Genomic DNA, 5782 nt, shown 5'->3' with positions numbered 1-5782 from the left:
TCCTCCTGCCTACAGGTCCATGGTGACTGCCTGAAAAGTTTGTCAAGCCTTGCCATGAGCTGGACAGATGAATGGATAAACCTGATGCCTCAGCTACAGGAGCTGACCATGAATACCTCAAGCAGAATGAGATAGAGGAAGAGAAAGAACGAATAACTGCAAAACATCACTTGGGGGCAACTGAAAAGTAACATCCTGAATATGTGTGCTTGTAAAGTAGCTATTATTAGAGGTTGTGATTTTTGTGTATAAAACCACCTGTATTTACTAGCTAGTTGCTAATAAGAAACTGCACCTTGTATTGTATAGATTTGTCACTTGTAAAAGAGGTGTTAGAGTATGGAAATTTGCAGCAGCTGCTAGAAAATGCTAAGGCAAAAGGTAGAAAAATTTTAATACAATGGTAGTGTTATAAAGCAGGTGATGGAACAAATTTAAGAGGGGGGGAGAATTCCACTGGTAAGAAATTTCTTTGGCTAGTCCTTCACTGCCATCAGCATCTTCAACATGCTGCTGCACCCTGTAATAGTTACTCTGCTAATGTAAATTTGTGTGTGCCTTGCTGTAGTAGCGACTTGTTACTGGATGAAGCAGGTGAAACTGTGCATTGACAACAAGGTGCAAGGACTGAGGCTGACCAAATGCCTGCTACCACAATCAAGGGCAAGACTGGGTTGGCTTCTGTGTTTGCCACCAAGAAGAACCTTTAGCTCCGCTGTTGGCTGCAACCGAGCAGGCGTGGAGCGGTGGGGACACATGCCATGCCAGACCTTGATGTGAAGGATCAGAGAGCTATACAGCCTGTTATCAGAGAGCCATACAGCAGAAAAAAGGGGCAGGCCCAGGCAGCCTCTAGTTGGCATATGTTGGAAATATAATCTAGCCCAGATCCCCTGCTCAAGTAGGGCCACCCAAACCATATATAAAACATAAAGGGGGAAGATGTGGAGACAGTGTTCTCACAGGAGAATGCATAAGTGGTACATAAACTTTGAATAGTCCTGAAAGATACAGCAAGGCCATGGGAGGCCTGAAGAAGCTTAAGCAAGAAAGATAAGAGGCTGGAATTCACCAAGTTAATGAGAACTGTGGACTGTTGGCAAGCTTTCAAGGTTGAGTTCTCACACCTGTGTTTAACCAATTATATGTTAGTCACTAAGGGTCTTCAAAACATGTATCCAATCATAATATGCCAAATCACTGTAAGTGCTTCAGCCAGGGCCTTGGCTCAACTAAGCAGACTGGGTTGCTGAGTTGCTAAGCAGACAATTCTACATCAAAGGCAATTTCTGATTTGTTTTAATGTTGACTCTGTAAGACATGCAACACTGCAGAACCTTTTGTTGTTGGAACAGGGACATTGTTGTGAAGAGTTTGATGGAATGTGTTGTATGAGTCTCTCTGATTATGCTAATTCGATGCACGCACAGCTGAGAACCCTGGCTCAGCTTACCCAGCAATAGTAAATGAGCAATATCCTAAGAATAACTTGATGGTTGTCTTCATGGGGCATTACAGGTTGAGTCAAACACTGCTGTTTAAAGTATTGCACTTATGTAGCATTGATTAGGTTAATCATCGTAGCTATTAGACTTGTTTATAGTTGTGTGATACAACAGGTGAACAGAATAACCCATAATGCCTTGCTTGCACAAAGAAAAAGGGGGGAATTGTTGCAGAATGACTCTAAGAGCAGAACCATAGAGCCCTGGAGGCCTGTGCGAGCAAGGCAGGGGGTGGCCCCCACAGGTAACTGGAGACCGGACATGGGAGGAGAATGTGGAGGAAGCTGTGTGGGGCTAACCAATACTGTTGTGCCAAGAAGGAGTGGCTGAATACCACTCCTATATATGTGTGAACTGCGTCGCAAATAAAGTAGAAGTTTCTTATCACTCATATTGGTTTGGCCTGTCTGCTTCTCCTCGCCGCTTACACTGGGGATGGGCCTAAGTTACTAAAGGAACGAAACAAAGGGTTTGAGGCACCATAATTTAGAAAGACACACGCTGGTTAAAGACAATATCATCTTTTGGACAAAAGACACACTGTGGTTAAAAACAATACTGTTTTTCTACAACCTATGAAACTAAGCAGGTGCAGGTGGTTTACACAGAAAGTTGGGGTACCACATCTCAGCCAGAGAGTTATGGAATCAAGCCATAAAAGGTGATAAATAAATAAGACAAAGTGGGATACGAAATCGAATAGGGGACCTTAAAGCTAATCCAGTCCCAACCCCTGGCACAGATAGGGACACCTTCCACTAGAGCAGCTTGCTCCAAGCCCCTGTGTCCAACATGGCCTTGAACACTGCCAGGGAAGGGGCAGCCACAGCTCCTCTGGGAATCCTGTGCCAGCACCTAAGCACCCTCACAGGGAAGAACTTCTGCCTAATAGCTCATCTCAGTCCACCTTTGTGTAGATCTATTTGTTGGTAAAAGTGTCAGCACAAACGACTAAAACATGAAGACTTGCTTTCAACGGGGACACTCCATTATTTGTCATTAAACCACACAGAAAACAGAAACTCAATGCCCATGGCAGTGAAAAAAATAATTTGTTGCAGATTGCTTCAACGCAGCTGCCTGAGCAGAGAAGAAAAGAACATACTGGAGGTAAAACAAACCCCACCCAGGTCCAGTTAACAAGAATAGAGCTAAAGCCATCTTATCACAGAAATTACTTATTTGTATGGAAGACCCACATGTGTCAACTGACATTAGGGTACAATGGGCTGCTGAAAACCACACTGAGAGCAACGGGTGGTGGGACTTTCAAACACTGGGATACACTTAGCAAAGGCCACCTGCTTGCTCAACACCAGAGGATCTGCCAACAGGGCTGGATGAGCTTTAATGTCCCTTCCAAAACAAACCACTCTGGGATTGTGAAACAGGAGAGGAGAGGAGAGGGGAAAGGAAAGGGGAAAAGAAATGGGAAAGAAAATAGGAAAGGAAAGGAGGAGAAAGGAAAGGAGGAGGGAGGGAGGAGGGAGGGAGGAGAGAATAAGAGAGGAAAAGAGGAAGGGAAGGGGAAGGGGAGAGGGGAGGGGAGAGGAGGGGGGAGGAAAAGAGGAAGGAGAGGGGCAAGGGGAGGGGAGAGGAGGGGGGAGGAAAAGAGGAAGGAGAGGGTCAAGGGGAGGGGCAAGGCGAGGAGAGGAAAAGAGGAAGGAGAGGCGAAAGGGGAGGAGAAAGGCGAGAAGAAAAGGGCGGAGAAAGGACGGGAGGAGACGGGGAGCAAGGCGGGGAGGAGAAAAAAAAAGGATAGGAAAGGTGAGAAAAATTGAGGAAAGGGGAGGGGAAAGGGGAGGAGAAATGAAAGGGGAGGAGAAATGAGAAAGAGAGTCCAGCGCAGGACAACAAAGATGATAAGGGGAGTGGAGCATCTCCCTTATGAGGAAAGACTGAGGGAGCTGGGTCTCTATAGTTTGGAGAAGAGGAGACTGAGGGGTGACCTTATTAGTGTCTATAAATATCTAAAGGGGGAGTGTCACGAGGATGGAGCCAGGCTCTACTCAGTGGCAAACAATGATAGGACAAGGGGTAATGGATACAAACTGGAACACAAGAGGTTCCACTTAAACTTGAGAAGAAACTTCTTCTCAGTGAGGGTGACGGAACACTGGAACAGGCTGCCCAGGGAGGTTGTGGAGTCTCCTTCCCTGGAGAGGGCAAACGAGAGGAGAAAGGGGAGGAGAAAGCAAGGGAGATAGATGAGAAATGGGATGAGAAAGGGGAGGAGTTAGGTGAGGAGAAAGCAAGGGAGAAAGGAAGGGAGGAAGAAAGGGAGAAAGGAGAGGAGAAAGGTGAAGAGAAAGGGGCAGAGAAAGGAGGGGATAAAAGAGAGAAAAGGTAAGGAAAAGTGAGGAGAGGAGAAAGAAAAGGATAAGAAAGGTGAGAAAAAGTAAGGAAAGTTGAGGAAAGATGAAGAAAGGAGAGGAGAGGAGAGGAGAGGAGAGGAGAGGAGAGGAGAGGAGAGGAGAGGAGAGGAGAGGAGAGGAGAGGAGAGGAGAGGAGAGGAGAAACGGGAGGACAAAAGAGGGAAGAAAGGAGAGGAGAGGAGAAACGGGAGGACAAAAGAGGGGAGAAAGGAAAGGAGAGGAAAAGAGGAAGGAGAGGGGAAAGGGGAGAGGTAAGGGGAGAGGGAAAAATTGAGGAGAAAGGGGAGGAGAAAGAAGAGTAGAAAGAAAAGGATAGGAAAGGTGAGGAAAAGTGAGGAAAGGTGATGAAAGGAGAGGAGAGGAAAGGAGATAAGAAAGGAGAAAGGGGAGAAAGGAGGGGAGAAACGAGAGGATAAAAGAAAGGTGAGGAAAAGAAAGGAAACGAAAGACAAGGAGAAGACATGAGAAAGGAAAGGTGAAAGGAGAGGAGAAAGGAAAGGAGAGGAAATGTAAGGAAAAGTGAGGAAAGGAGAAAGGAAAGGAAAGGAAAAGAGGAAGGGGAGGAGGAAGGGGGAACAAGGGGTGGAGCAAGGAGAGCACAAATGAGAGAGGAAAGGGGGTAAATAGGAGAGAAGAAATGAGAGGAGAAACAAATGTGAGGAAAGGAAAGGAAAGGAAAGGAAAGGAAAGGAAAGGAAAGGAAAGGAAAGGAAAGACAAACGTAGGAAATGAGAAAGAAAAGGCGAAAGGAAAGGAGAAGGGGGGAAGAAAGAAAGGAGAGGAAAAGAGGAAGAAGAGGGGAAAGGGGAGGAGAAAGGAGAGGAGAAAAGTGAGGAGAAAGGCGAGGAGAAAGAAAAGGATAAGAAAGGTGAGAAAAATTGAGGAAAGGGGAGCAGAAAGGAGGGGAGAAACGTGAGTATAAATGAAAGGTGAGGAAAGGAAATGAAAGACCAGGGGAGGAAAGGAGAAAGGAGGGAATAAAGGGTGGGAGAGGAAACATAAGGAAAAGTGAGGAAAGGAGAAAGGAAAGTGTCGTGGTTTAAACCCAGTCAGGTAACTCGTTCACTCACTCCCCCCCTTCTTGCCCTCCCCCTACTCCCAGAGGGACAGAGAGGAGAGTCGAAAAGAATGCAACTCCCACGGGTTGAGATAAGAACAGATGAGTAACTAAGGTATAACACAAATCACTACTGCTACCACCAATAATAATAATGATAAAGGAAATAACAAGGGAAGAGAATACAACACCTCACCACCAGCCGACTGATAACTCACCCCCCCCAGCCCGACCAAGCTCTGACCGATACCTCCTCCAACCCTGCAGTCTCCCAGCCCTTCCGCTAACTCTCAGTTACATCCTGGGCATGACGTGCTGTGGTATGGAATACCTCTTGGGCTAGCTTGTGTCAGCTGTCCTGTCTCTGCTTCCTCCCGGCTTCCCCTCCTCCCTGGCAGAGCATGAGGCTCACAAAGTCCTTGGCCAAACCAAAATATCCTTGTTATCAGCTCTGTTCCCGAGCTGAAAGTCAAAACACTGCAGTGCACCAGCTACCAAGAAGGAGAAAAATGACTGCTACTGCTGAACCCAGGACAGAAAGGAAACGAGGAAGGAGAGGGGCAAGGGGAGGAGCAAGGAAGGGAGAAAGGAGAGGAAAAAAGACAGGAGAGGAAAAAGGACAGGAGAGTGTCGGCGGCGAGGAGAAGCAAGACACGCCAACCCAATATGGGTGATAAGCAAGCTTCTACTTTATTCGTGTCGCACATCGCTTATATCCTCGTGGTGTTAGCTACGCCTACTAGTCACAACAGTATTGGTTAGTTCTACACGGCTTCCTTTGCATTCTCCTCCCACATCCGGTTTCTGGTTACATGTGAGGCCTACGCTTCGCTTTGCTCGCACAA

This window comes from Pezoporus wallicus, unplaced genomic scaffold (assembly GCF_028554395.1).
Source record: "Pezoporus wallicus isolate ANWC-B61680 ecotype Strahan unplaced genomic scaffold, APGP_CSIRO_Pwel_v1 contig_2545, whole genome shotgun sequence".
In the NCBI taxonomy this organism is placed as follows: Eukaryota; Metazoa; Chordata; class Aves; order Psittaciformes; family Psittacidae; genus Pezoporus; species Pezoporus wallicus.
The sequence above is the reverse complement of the archived record's forward strand: the minus strand, read 5'-3'. Positions refer to the sequence as shown.